Here is a 15518-nt window from a genome sequence, read left to right on the forward strand (position 1 = left end):
CAAAAATCCCAAAATATTATTTTATAATAGTGGGTAAAAGTTTGGTATAAAAATTTGGGTTTTGATAGGCTATATGCAATTTACGCCAATTAATTAGTAAGGAAGCTCTTAATTACGCTATTGAGCATAACTCTTAATCTAGACCTCAAACTGACCTCAAATTTTGGGTGCAAGTTTATAAATCAGTGGCTATGGTGTCTACCCTTTTACATTTTCAAAAATCACATTTTATGGTCAAATGGGCATAATGGTCAACATATAAGCGATTAACGGAAACATGTATGTGAATAGGATATCTAATGAACCAAGTTGTATAATCTCAGAGAGTTATACTAACATGCAAATAGGTCCAAAAGAAGCTCTAAGGCACTCCTAAACTTGGCTTAAACGGTTCAGAACTGATAGTCAAAGCAGAAGTCAAACTTTGCGACTTTCGGTTCCAAACCGAGCCTAAACTGAAAATTGTCGAGTTGAACATGTTGGAACATGTTCTTACATTAATTACCAAGTTATTTTAATGATCAAACAGGTTGCATGTATCCTACATTGCTAATTATGCATTAATTCGCAAATAACCTTTCTGTTGACTTTTTATAACAAGCTTTGACTCGACAATTAACATAGTTAGAGTGGGAATCTGGAAATACCCTTTTAAGGGTTTGTTACCCACATAATTACCTACTTAAAGGTACTTTTAATTCGTGATTTGACAGAGCACATTTTAATTAATCACGAAGTCAAACCTTAATTACGACGGTTTGACTTTTAGATAATTAACTAAGCTAAAACGACTTAAGAAGGGTTAAGGACACTTACAAGAGTCCTAATTGTGATTAGAGAGCCTAATGAATCCTTGTTGATGACCAGAGAGCTTCAGGAGTGCACTTGTGAACTCTTTGCAATGAATGCCCAAAATGGTTACAACCTCTTGTTCTTATATAGTGAATTTTGATCATCAAGATCATGCCAAGGAGGTCTACAAGATTTTCCAGATCAAGACAAGTGCCCCCCTATGCATGTAAAACCATTGGAGAGGCTCTGATATAAGAAAACAAGCCATTAAAGTTGGTTACAGACCTGAACTGGCAGCTGTCCAAACTTTTCTGTCGCTGGCACCCTGATGCGGCCCGCGTGAGCCTGTAAGGGGGGCTTACGCGGGTCGCCTGACCTGTCTGATCCAGCCAAACAAGTTTCAATCTTTGCATTTTCAGTCCCTGGTCCTTTGTAACGTGGTTTTAAGTCCCTAAATTGCATTTTCAGCCTTCTAACTTGATTTTTAAGGGCCTTGGGACTTTTACTAACTTGGTTAAGTCCTTGACTAACCTTGTAACCACTCATAAGGCCATAGAATTCAATGTTGACGCTTTTAACCCCTCGAACACGAATTTGATCATAACTTTCTCATACGATAACGAAACTTTATGAAATTTTAACCACATATTCTAGTGAGTATATTTTATTGTTACAAAGCATCGGGTCTGCCAAAAGGTCACTCAGAGGTATACTTTGCACATGTTGACACTTTTAGCCCCTGTAGTTTGTAATTCCTCACTTTCTTTCATTTTTAGCTTCGTATGATCCATGATTTATTCGTTTGAAGGTGTAAACATTGTGTAGGGCTATTTTAGAATATATTTATCCATTGTTGACACTTTGGACCCTTATATTCTCATAGTTTCCCTGTTTGTCAACTTTAGTCCCTCTAAAGTATTCTTTCTCACGTTCAGAGCTTATGACACGTGTTTATACATTATTGGACATAAATTTTCAAGGTGTTACACTACTTAGGGCCAAGCTTTCCTTGGCTTTCATTCTTGCATGCATCATTATTTCGAAGCACAAGGTCCTCGGGCTTGAAGCGTTCATGCTTCACCCGTGTATTGTAATACAATTCCATGTTTTGCTTGTACCTTGCTTTTTGTATGGCCGTTTGATCACAAGCCTCTTTGAGGAGTTCCAAATTTAACATCGTCTTTTTCTTATTTGGCTTGAGGTCGATGTTAATTGTTCTTTGTGTTGTTGCTCCGATTTCAGCTAGGATTACAGCCTCTGATCCAAACACTAGGCTGTAGGGCATTTTGAGCCAGTTGTTGTGGTGTCTTCCCAATCGAGATTTAATCCCTTCAACAATGTTGTGGTTTGTCCTATCAACCTAGCCATTGGATTGTGGGTAAGCTACCGAGCTAAATACTTGAGTTATTCTGAACTCCTTACACCAAGAGCTAGAAGGTTTTTCGGCAAACTATTTCCCTGGGAGCCCAAAACGATAGATTATGCTTTCGAAACAATGACATGTTTCCCTGAGATTTTTGCCAATGGTTTTACTTCTGGTCACTTGGTGAAGTAATTCACGGCTACCAATAAGAGCTTGACTCCTCATTTGGCTAGTGGGGATGGACCAACGATGTTTATTCCCTACTTGTGAAATGGCCAAGCCGAGGAGATGGGAACGGGGTCATGTTTGGGGATTTTGGGTACCAGAGCATATAACTAACAAGCTTCATACTTTCGCAGTTGTTCGGAGGTATCTCGATGCATGGAAGGCCAAAAGTGTCCAAGGTTCATCAACTTTGACACTACCGATTTTGGGCCACAATGAGCTCCACATATCCCTTCGTGAACCTCTTTGATCAGATATTGGCTTTGTTTTGGGCCAACGCATCGAAGTAGTGGTGCAAGGTATCCTTTTTTGTAAAGGATATCTCCTTGTAACACATATTGCCTTGACTTGATACGAACCCTTTTAGCCTCAGTCTGGTCATTAGGTAATTCACCATTTTGAGGAACCTTTCGATGGGAGTCATCCAATTTGGCCCTTTTTTTAGTGATCACATCTTGAACCTCAAGTTTTTGGATGGATGAGGTTTTTAATACCCCAACTAGTACCTTCTTAGCGAGGTGGGTAAACGTAAGAGATGCAATCTTGCTTAGTGCATCAACTCTCTTGTTTTGAGATCTTGGAATTTATTTGATGGCACATGTTTGAAATGCGTTCATTGATTCCTCTCAGTACTTATTCATGTTGGGTTCTTTTGCTAGGTAGCTGTTATTGTCTTGTCTTGAGAGAGTTTGTGAGGACTTGAAGCTTTTGAACCCCCATTTCTTTGGCTAGCTTTAGCCCAATGATCAATGCTTCGTTCCTGGCTTTATTATTGGTAGTCTGAAATACAAGCCAAAGAGCATATGTGAATTCTAACCTTTCAGGGTTAATTAAAACTAGCCCAGCTCCTGACCCTTCGATACTAGAAGCCTCATCGGTAAAAAGCTTCCAGGTATCAGGGTTGGAGGGTTCAGCTGCAGTTATATTAACTTCTGTTATGGATTTTTAAGGACTTACAAGATGAAGTCAGCGAATATTTGAGCTTTGACAGCTTTTCTCAAGACATAGGTGATTTTGTGTTCACCTAGTTTCACAATCCATTTGGCTAATCGTCCAGATTTTTTTTGTTTTTCAAGCACATTCTTAATAGGTTAGTCAGTGACCACTTGTATCGGGTGTGACTGAAAGTACCTTTGAAGCCTTCTAGCCGTTTGGACTAGGGCTAGAACAAGTTTTTCCAAAGAAGAATATTTGATTTCTGCTAATTTTGAAGTTTCGAAAAAGTAAACGGGTATCTGAACTTTGTTTCGTTCAATGATCAGAGCCGTACTTATGGCCTTTTCAGCAATCGAAAGGTAGATAGAGATCGTTCCTCCTGTTTCCGGAGCCAAAATGGCTGGGAGTGAAGCCAAGTGTTGCTTCATTTGGTTGAAGGCTTTCTTTTGAGGTAAAACGCTTCAAAGTTGTATGCTTTCCATCGAAAGTCTTTCTTGTTAGCACATCCCTTGAGGGTTGGCTTTTATGATTTGTTTCCCCATGATATGCCCTACAAACGAGCACTTGACTGAATTAATCTTCATGTTGATCTTTCTCGAGTTTTGGAAGGTTTCTTGTATGTCATGGAGCATTTGGTATTTCGTTTTGCTCTTAATCACCAAATCGTCAACATAAGCTTTAATGTTCTTGCCGATTTGTCCGGCAAACGCTTTGCCAACCAGACGTTGATAAGTGGCACCTGCATTTCTTAAACCAAAATTCTATTTTTGATATCAAGATATACCTTTATCAGTGTGGAATGTGGTTTTTTCTTCCTATTCTTTTTTCATTAGGATTTGATGGTAACCCTTTTAGGCATCAAGAAAACACTTGAACGGGAAGCCTGTGAGCGAGTTATCGTTGAGGTCTATCTAGGGCAGCGGGTAGCAATCCTTTGGGCATGCTTTCTTCAAGTCTTTAAAATTGATACACATTCTCCAAGACTTTTCGGGTTTTTAAACCATTACCGGATTGGATACCCATGATTGATACATGACCTCTCGAAGGACTAGAACAAGCTTTTCCATCTCTTGGCGTTATACAAGGCTTCTTTTAGGGGCTTGACTCCGTTTCTTTTGTATAATGGGCTTAACATCAGGTGGGATCCATAACTCATGTTTCAACAATGCTACGAGGGATGCCGGTTATATCTTCTGGGCACCAAGCAAAGACGTAGTGCAAGAGCAGCTTTTTAAGGTATGAGATGGTTTCTTTGGAAAGGTTAGTGTTTACCTTATCCCCTGTTAAGGATATTTTAGGTTTATGTCCAACCCTTGTTCATCGTCTTCGTCCTTTCTTGAGCTTTCCCCTTCAACCACAAAATCTTCTTGGGTAGGTTGAAGGGTTGATATCCCTTTTTCAGTGGGAAACTTCACAATGCCTTGACCAACTCGAACACACTTTGCCCTGGCCTTCCTGTGATGATATCATAGTTGGAAGGGATATTGATTACCGCAAAGGTGAGTTGTTCGGTTCGTCCCTTTGTTCTCTCGCTGAACAACATTAAGGGTTCTTTGGCCTAAAGGCTTAATAGGTATGTTTGCGATACCTTCGATGGAGGATTCAGACTGTTGAAGCTTTGAACGTTCATCGTCGCTGAGAGGGTTAAAGCATTTCTCAAACATGATTTTGGTGGTTACACCGGTGTCAATGTAAGCCTTTTGTGTCTTGCTGGTTCCTATGTTGACTTCTATCACCAGAGGGTTTGAAAGCAACTCTCCTTCTTGTGGTGGGAAGCAAACATATTGACGTTCCCATGCCTTGAAAGGATGGCGTTTGTGGGAAGCTTTGTTTTCAAGGTCGACCATGTTCACTTCCTACTTTTTTTTTCAACCATCTTGTCCTTGACCCCTTTAACCAAGTGAGCCAGTTCGGACTTGACGACTTTTTCGATTCTCTTTTTGAATTGGAAGCAATCATTAGTATGGTGACCTTTCTATTCGTGAAACTCACAATACTGGTTTGATTTTTCCAATCTTTTGTTTTTTGGCAAAGGTTGAGGAGGGCGGAAGCTATGTTTTACCTCTTCGGTTGCCAAGATCTCTTATGTAGCCTTGGTTAAGGCTGTAAAGTTTATGGTTTCTTCTTGGCTTGGAAGGTTCCGGCCTTCAGTCCTTCTGGAATCCGAACCTTTGAACCGTTTGTCATAAGAGCCATACTGGAAGCTCTAGTTAAGAGTCTTTTATTTTGTTCTTTGATGTCTACAGCTTATTCTCCTCGAATGTGGGCTTCAGCCCTTTTGAGTGCTTCTTCAAGGGTTTTGAGCATTATTGAAGTCTCTTGTGAGACATTTGGAATTTATAGCATTCATGAACCTTGCAACCCTAATCTTTTTATTGGCGTAAGTTAAACCTTCCTTCTTGTACCTTTCGGTGAAGTCTCTGAGACTTTCATCATCACGTTGTTTGATATGGAAGATTATCGTGGCGTCCTTGACATACCTATGTTTTTATAGGGAACTTTTGCTAAGATCGTCAAAGGTCTGAACGCTTCATCCAGGAAGGTCATTGAACCATGTGCGCGAAGACCTTTCAGGGGTTTTCCTGAACATGGGACAACATTCGGAGTTGGGTCATTTTTCAATTCTTACAGTCCCGGCGAAGATTTGGAGGTAGTCTTCAGTACCGTGATGGCGTCTTTATCTGGGTTTGAAACTCGTACTCAACAATTTGTTGGGAGAAGCAAGATAAGTTATTGGGCTTGTAAGGTTTTGAGAGGTATTTTATTACCCTTGAAGCTGGGTTACCGCTTGAGGTACCCTGGTGAGTGGTTGGCACTTAGTTGATGAAATTAAGGTTAAAGCCTTGAAGGCTTTCTGTGTCATCATCCAGCTTTCACGAGCTGCAAAGGAAATGGTGCCATCATCTGTGTCATCAGCTAGGGCATAAGGTTAAAGCTTTAAAGGCTTTCTGATGGTACTCATAAAAGATGCCATCATCTGTATCATCAGCTGGGGCATAAGGTTAAAGCCTTGAATGCTTTCTGATGGTACTGTATAAGGCAAGGCGGCCATGACTTGTTCCTACGAAATAACAAAGAGAGGAGGAACACTTGAAGCTGGTGGCTGCCATAATTGATCAATAGTGGTTTCATGCCCAATAGTTGTACCGCTTGTAACGGGTTGGGAGGTAAATAAAGGAAAAGCGGTTGGACTTGTCCTCCCCAAAAGCTCAAGGGCTTGAGTGGTTGGTCTGTCACACTAGGGCCAACTTTAATGCAAGATGTGGCTGAAAGTGAGCTACTAAAAGGAAGAGATGGAAGGCCAGGTGATAATGAGGGTTCAGACTCCTCATAATTTAGTCTTATTCTTACCCTTTTCTTCCTTTCTAGGCTCACATGCTAGTTGAGAAAAGATCTCAGTTGTAATAAATTTCTAGATACTCCCTCGGGTGTTAGATCTATGCGTTCCGGTGTACGCATTACACCGATTTGAGGAGATGCAACCCCTGATCGAGATGGGGTTGGTGTTTGAAAAGAAGTGAATTCCAGGAATATACTTCCCAGTGGAGTACTTCTGGGAGTAGAAAGAAATGTAGATTTGACCGGTGATATCCGACTAGAATTTGGTGTTTAATCGGTGTTGTTAGGCACTTGATTTACCTGACCGAGAGACTCGCTTTCAGACATGATGTAAAGAGAAAATGAAGCTACACAACTGGTCTTTAAGATAAAGTAAGCGATGTAGCCCCACGGTGGGCACCAACTTGTTGATGCAACAAATAATAGACCAAGGCCTGTAGCGATATCTCCGGGTAAAAGGGTTCAAGGTTTCAGTTAGCCTAACGCAGGTCGTGGGGTCCCCCCACGTTTGCAAGACGTGGAGAGAGGTTCATTAGTATAGTTGTTATTCTCCTTAGATCCTGAACTGATTAGAAATTAGCCCAGAAAGCAATCGTTGGAGAAGATGAATTATTTAGTGTGAAGAATAGAACTTGTAAGAAGCAAGTTCTCATGGGAGAAGAAGAAGAGAAGCAAGTATGAAGCTTGTTCTCGAGAGGGAGAAGGATAATCAGAGAATTGAGATAGTTTTATGCTGATTCTGGAGTGTTTCATATGTTTAGCATGGGCTGCAATTTATAGGGGAAGAGGTTTCTCAAAGGAGAAACCTTTAACTAATGAACCTGACTTGCAGTGAGGGACTTACCCTTTTAGGGGTTGAAGGGTTTGGACATGTGGACAAAAGGGTGTGCTCTCTGATGTGCGTGAAGTGTGTTATATTTTAGATATATATTTTAACCCCTTTTTACACTTTTAGCCAAGTTTTAAATTTATAAAACACGATATTCACTAACACTAAACACACATATGGGCAAGTGCACCCATCGTGGACGTAGTATAGTGTTGGTAAGATACCGAGGTCGTCCAAGGACACAAGAGCTTTTAATACCGGTTTATCCTCAACGTCTAATCAAATCAAAAAGTGAGAAAAATGTTTTAAACTAAGAAAAATAAAAACTAACTAAAATGCTGAAAAATAAAATAAATTAAAAACAGATAGACAAAGATGAATCACTTGGATCCGACACGTGTATTAGTATAACCTTTGATTATTTTCGCACTTTTGCACTTGTTTAAGAGATTATCTTAGTTATTGTAGTAGGCCCCTCTTTTGAAGGTGACGTTACCCTCAACCCAGTAGTTTGAGTCAGCAAGGATACAATCCTAAAGGGTCGGATTATTGAAAGATAATGAATTAAGTTATTAATGCAAATTGTGGTAGGCCCCGCTTTTGGCGGTGACGTTACCCTCGGCTAAGTAGTCTGAGTCAGCAGGGATACAGTCCTAAATAGCCGGGTTATAGTATTAATAGTAGTTAACTTATGAGGGGGTCAAAGAGTTTGGATCCCCGCCATCCAATACCTATGGGTATTGAAGGAGATCCTACTAAATTTGACCCAGGTCCCAAGCAGGACCTCTAAACGCTGAACAAGGGCAAGACCCTTACCAAACCGTTCCCTTAACCCCCGACCAGGTAGCCAACATACCTCCATATAGACCGTGGAGGTATGAATGGTGAAAATCTTTTATTTTATATAGACAGTAAAATAATGCCAAGACACCACGGACAAACGATAAGGAAAGATCACCTTCAACATAAGCAACTAGTTATTAAAGTCATTAATACAAAACCAAATAAAAAGTGCAAAAGATTAAAAATAAAAAGTATTATACTAAACACTTGTCTTCACCAAGTGATGTAAGAGACTTAGGCAAACATGGCCTTGATTGTCAAGAACTCTTACGATCAATCTTGGATCCCGAGACGACTCACACACTCTACGATGGACAATGGATGATGGTGGTGGATGATGGTGTTATGGTGGTGATGGGTGGTGGATGAAGTGTGAGAGAGGTGGTGTGCCAAGGGATGAGAGAGAATGAAGCCAAGCTACTCTATTTATAGGCTGAACAGAAGGCTGGACACGGCCTCGTGTCCGCTGGACACGGCCCCGTGCCCGTCTGACATTCTCTCTCTTCATTAATTGTAATTGCGAATTACAATTAATGCGCCTGCTGTACTTTCACCACGCCCCCGTGCCCGCTGGACACGGCCCCGTGGTGGGCAATGGAAGCTTCTACTGGTTTGTCTTTTCTGCTGCTTCCTGGGCATGCCCCCGTGTTCGCTGGACACGGGGCGTGTTCAAACTCTGTTTTCTCTTCTTTGCCTTGGGAGGTGCCGTTGAGGGTCCGGGCAGTTTACTTTTGTTCCTTTTCTTGTATTTATGCTAGAATTAGTTGTCTTTTTGCTTCTTTTGTGATTTTGAGCTCATTTCATCCTGAAAATACAAAAGGAAGACAAAAACACTCTTTTTCCAACATTAGTACTTAAAAAGGGTTAGTTTTATGCCTTAATTGATGTGATTTATATGTTGCATTTTACACACATCAAATACCCCCACACTTGAACTTTTGCTTGTCCTCAAGCAAAACTCTTTAAATGTGGCTTACACTCCCAAATGGAATAGGTAGAAGAGAAGTTTTTAGCTTGTCCTAGAGTGTCGGGAATCCAAGGTCTTTATAAGTTTTATTTTTATTTATTTACAATCCTATTCGTTATGATTTATTTTGAACGTTTCATAAGATAAATTACTTATTTGGGCATAACATGCCTTATTAAAATTTCATTTATATACAAGTTCACATACCTCACGGGGGATCACTCAACACTCGGCCGAAGGTGTATATTTTTAGTGAATCACTCGAGAGCGGCATGGAACTTACGCCTTCCATAGGCTTGCCAAGCAATCAATCCTCCTCCTTTTTAACTTTTTACCTTTGTAAATATCAAGAGGACTTTTTGGGGTAAAGGGTTAGGCTTGGGTTAAAGGTGGGTGGTTGGGTTAGTGGTTAGTAAAAAGGGCGAAAATCGTAAAAGCGTCGGTTTTCGTAAAATGCCTTGTCTTTAGCGACTTTTTATTTTGAAGTATTTCTCCAAACAAGCTTTTATATAGCTTTTGTTTGTTTTTGACTTCATTCATTTTTTTTTTCAATCACATAAAAAGGCGAGTTTTTCGAAAAACCGAGCTTGTTACTAAAATAAAGGGTGAAAAATAAAAAAGGTTTTTGGTGGGTGAAAAGGGTTTTTGGGGTAATGAAATGAAAGGTTTAGGCTCAAAGGGGCTATCTAGGGGGATTTTGGGTAGGTGATAAAAAAATTAAAAATAATGGTGTTGAAAGAAAAATGGTTAGTCCTAATGCCTCCATCATTTACTTACTTGGGTTTAAGTTGGTAAGGACCGGGAATGTATCGTTGTGGCAAGTTCTAGATTTGTAAGAACCAAGCGGCTATTCACACAAGAAACGAAAAATGAGCATTTAATCTAAATATGTATATTTTTATGCTCAATAAAGGCTCAAAACTCACTTTTGTGGGAATAGGTTTTTAATGTGATCAAGTATATATAATCGAATTTTTAACTAGACTTGTTATGCCGTTTCATAATTTTCTTATGTTGGTTCTTTGTTATTACGACGCTATCGGTTGTAAACTTGTAAAAATATAACCTTTTTAGAACTTGTTATTCCCAACTTAAACTAAGACAAGTAAATGAAAAAAAATGAAAAACTTTTTGAAAAAATTTGGGGTGTTTAGCGGTTCCAATAGAGTTTTGTGTAAGGCTTGTGTTTAGGATTTGCAAAATTTCAAGGTTTTAGCATCCCCCCACACTTAAATTACACATTGTCCTCAATGTGTCCAAAAATAATGTTTTTGGTTGATTAGAATGTGTAAAAGTAAGTTAAAAAGCAAAGATTTATGTTACTGGCATCCTGGACACGGCCCCGTGGTGACCGGACACGGCCCCGTGGTCAAGTGCCAGTAACAAAAATTAGAGAATTGAAACAGAAGCCTGGACACGGGGGCGTGTCCGCTGAACACGGCCCGTGTCCAGTTACCTGAACTGGGTGTTTTCCTGCAGGGGGCTCAGCACGGGGCCGTGTTGGTTGGGCACGGCCCGTGTTGAGCCTTCTGTGATGGAGATTTTTGTCGGGTTGCTCTGTTCTTCGTGCATGGTTCCATTTTTCTCATTCCCTTTTTCATCCATTACCACCATGAGTGTGTTTTATTCTGCAAAATAAGACTAAAAGATTAAACTAAACTAAGGATAGTTCCGCGGAATGCCTCCGTGGTGCGCCACGTTTATAAGGGTCCTTGGCTAGACCCTCCTTATCGGGTGGTTCAGGCTCATCTTCAATTAGGGGGTCGTCATTGCCAAAAGTATATTTCATTGAGCGCTCAAAATCTATGCTCCTTTTGAATGCCCCTAACTGAAGAGGTAGATTATTGAATTTCCGGTTTTTCAAAGCTTTATGAGTTTGTACAAAAGGTTTTCCCAAGACTAAAGGAGCGTCATCGAGGATGACAAATTCGGTTGGGATTACCATTTGATTTGTTTGAACCAAAACATCTTCAACTACACCGATTGATTTTAGCACTTTCCGATCGGATAGAAAAATGGGTATTTGAAGTGGAGCAAAATCACTAATACTTAATTTTTCAAAAATGTAGTTAGGCATTATGTTAACACAAAGATCTTTATCAATGGTGATATTACTAATAAATGAATTTTGAAAGAAACATGGAACCGGTGTAATGTTAATTTCAAAAGGATCTTCTTTTATTAGCGAGGTTTGATCATTAGTTAACTTAACACTTACCATTTCTTTGATTTTAGCATTAGTGTTTAACTCTTTTAAAAACTTAGCATGAGGGGTTACTAAACAATGATTTTCGAAAGTAGGTGACAAGAGATTAATTTCTTCAAAATTAGACTCTTCTTGAATTTTAGCATTATCGGACTCACCTTTTTCGTTGTTTAACTCATGTGTCGGTTTTTCACTTTCTTGTTCTTCCATTTTTATACTTTCAACTATCTCTACGTTATTATTACTTTTTAATTCTTCTCTTGCGCGGGATTCCTCTTCCCTTGCGCGAGATTCCTTTATATAACGTTCGATAGTTTTAAGTTGTTCTAATATCCTATTAGTTACTTCGGTGAGAGAAAAAGAATTTGGATCCTCAAAGCTTGAATCCGGTTGTTCGATCCTTGGCTCCTCATAATTCTCATATGAAGTAGATGGTTCACACCATTGTTCTTCATTATAAGTATATGATGGATAAGGGTCGAAACTTTGTTCTTCATAGTACTCATATGAGGTGGGTTGTTCACGCCATGGTTCCTCATAATAAGCATATGAAGGTGGTGGTTCATATCTTGAATCTTCAAAGTATGAGTATGAAGGCTCATACCTTGGTTCCTCAAAATATGAGTATGAGGAAGGAGGTTCATACCTTTGGTCTTCATAGGATGTGTATGAAGTTGATGGCTCGTACCTGGGCTCCTCATAATGGTTGTATGAATTGGATGGTTGATATGAAGTATTATATTGAACTGAGCGTGCGTTACGATAATTAGTGCAATAATTACCCCTATAATCATCCTCATCATAGGTGTAGTTGTAGCCTCTTGAGTATTGATCCATAAGAATCACTCAACAGACCACAACTGAGTCTCGGGACCAGAAAACAAAAATAAGACGGAAACAGAAGCTGGACACGGCCCCGTGTTCAGTGGACACGGCCCCGTGTTCAGGGACTGTATCTGGGCGTTTTAATTAAAGTTACTGGTCACGTTGAGCACGGGGGCGTGTTCAGTGAGCACGACCCCATGTTCAGACTCTGTATCTGGGTATCTACTCTAAAAATATGCAGCACGGGGGCGTGTTCAGCGAGCACGGCCCCGTGTTCAGGCTACTGTAAATGCAAAACTAAACTAAGATGCAGAAAAATGCGCGCGTTTTGAAAAGGTTTTGAAAAAAAACTGATTAGGCCGTTGATTTTAAGCTTTCTTAAAATCCTTGTGTCCCCGGCAACGGCGCCAAAAACTTGATGTGCGTGAAGTGTGTTATATTTTAGATGTATATTTTAACCCCTTTTTACACTTTTAGCCAAGTTTTAAATTTATAAAACACGATATTCACTAACACTAAACACACATATGGGCAAGTGCACCATCGTGGACGTAGTATAGTGTTGGTAAGATACCGAGGTCGTCCAAGGACACAAGAGCTTTTAATACCGGTTTATCCTCAACGTCTAATCAAATCAAAAAGTGAGAAAAATGTTTTAAACTAAGAAAAATAAAAACTAACTAAAATGCTGAAAAATAAAATAAATTAAAAACAGATAGACAAGATGAATCACTTGGATCCGACACGTGTATTAGTATAACCTTTGATTATTTTCGCACTTTTGCACTTGTTTAAGAGATTATCTTAGTTATTGTAGTAGGCCCCTCTTTTGAAGGTGACGTTACCCTCAACCCAGTAGTTTGAGTCAGCAAGGATACAATCCTAAAGGGTCGGATTATTGAAAGATAATGAATTAAGTTATTAATGAAAATTGTGGTAGGCCCCGCTTTTGGCGGTGACGTTACCCTCGGCTAAGTAGTCTGAGTCAGCAGGGATACAGTCCTAAATAGCCGGGTTATAGTATTAATAGTAGTTAACTTATGAGGGGGTCAAAGAGTTTGGATCCCCGCCATCCAATACCTATGGGTATTGAAGGAGATCCTACTAAATTTGACCCAGGTCCCAAGCAGGACCTCTAAACGCTGAACAAGGGCAAGACCCTTACCAAACCGTTCCCTTAACCCCCGACCAGGTAGCCAACATACCTCCATATAGACCGTGGAGGTATGAATGGTGAAAATCTTTTATTTTATATAGACAGTAAAATAATGCCAAGACACCACGGACAAACGATAAGGAAAGATCACCTTCAACATAAGCAACTAGTTATTAAAGTCATTAATACAAAACCAAATAAAAAGTGCAAAAGATTAAAAATAAAAAGTATTATACTAAACACTTGTCTTCACCAAGTGATGTAAGAGACTTAGGCAAACATGGCCTTGATTGTCAAGAACTCTTACGATCAATCTTGGATCCCGAGACGACTCACACACTCTACGATGGACAATGGATGATGGTGGTGGATGATGGTGTTATGGTGGTGATGGGTGGTGGATGAAGTGTGAGAGAGGTGGTGTGCCAAGGGATGAGAGAGAATGAAGCCAAGCTCCTCTATTTATAGGCTGAACAGAAGGCTGGACACGGCCCCGTGCCCGTCTGACATTCTCTCTCTTCATTAATTGTAATTGCGAATTACAATTAATGCGCCTGCTGTACTTTCACCACGCCCCCGTGCCCGCTGGACACGGCCCCGTGGTGGGCAATGGAAGCTTCTACTGGTTTGTCTTTTCTGCTGCTTCCTGGGCACGCCCCCGTGTTCGCTGGACACGGGGCGTGTTCAAACTCTGTTTTCTCTTCTTTGCCTTGGGAGGTGCCGTTGAGGGTCCGGGCAGTCTACTTTTGTTCCTTTTCTTGTATTTATGCTAGAATTAGTTGTCTTTTTGCTTCTTTTGTGATTTTGAGCTCATTTCATCCTGAAAATACAAAAGGAAGACAAAAACACTCTTTTTCCAACATTAGTACTTAAAAATGGTTAGTTTTATGCCTTAAATGATGTGATTTATATGTTGCATTTTACACACATCACTCTCCCACATGGTCTGGTTGCGGCTGGGCAGGAGGTTTCACACGCAAAGAGTGATGTGACAAGGCTCTGACTTGTCCTTTTTACTGTTCATGACCGTTGGACCATTTCCGAACCTTTTAACCTTTTAAGCTGTTTGTGTCTCTAATCAGTTTATTAAGATTTGAGCTACCCCCGTCATCAATATTATTGATAAACACATCCGTTGTAAATGGCCCTCACCAACAAACGACTGAAAAGGTTGGCTAACACTCTTGTCTTTACTATCACTAACGGATTACCAAGGCATAATACATTGAAAACCTTTCTAACCCGAGAAATGACCGAAGAACCAACGCGCTAAATCTCTAAAGACATCTCTTTACTATTATTGATGGATTGTCTGTCTAAAATCACTCTCCACCTCAACCAACAATTCTTAGTTTACCAATGTTGGTAGCAGTTAGTAATCCATAGGCGATAATAATTACTATTTCATGGGTTAGGGTATCTATGATTGTAAAGGGATTGCCGATGACTAGTTTGATTTTTTAATTTTTATATTTTGATGGGATCTGTCATCAGTAATTATCAACGGTCTGTTGGTGATTGGTCGTCAATAATACTTATTTTTCTAGTAGTGTCATTTCGTTTTCATTGTGAATAATGATGTACTACATCGGCAGGGGCGGACTTAAGCTTGGCCCAAGGTGGGCGGACGCACCCCCGGGAAAAAAAATTTAGTGCTAAGTTCTGTCGAAAATCCCGTCCGCACCCTTTGAAATTTTTTGTCCGCACCCCATGGAATTTTCTGTCCGCACCCATTGGAATTTTTCGTCCGCACCCCTTAGGTAAAAAGTATTATCAATTTATATTTTAAAATTTTTTTTAGTAAACTCTTATTTTTTTTAAAACACTACCTAAATTATATACCTTTTAATACCTAAATAACTAAACCCAAATACCGAATACCTTAACTAGCTCACTACTAAGTCTTAGCCCAATAAACAAACCCAACAAATCAACAATATTTCAAACTAAAATAAAATAAACAAGACCAAAACCCTTACATATTCTCTCCCGCTCTCTATCCTCCCTGCACGCACGCCAGCGATCAGAACATCAACG

This window comes from Helianthus annuus, chromosome 8 (genome assembly GCF_002127325.2).
Source record: "Helianthus annuus cultivar XRQ/B chromosome 8, HanXRQr2.0-SUNRISE, whole genome shotgun sequence".
Taxonomy (NCBI): domain Eukaryota; kingdom Viridiplantae; phylum Streptophyta; class Magnoliopsida; order Asterales; family Asteraceae; genus Helianthus; species Helianthus annuus.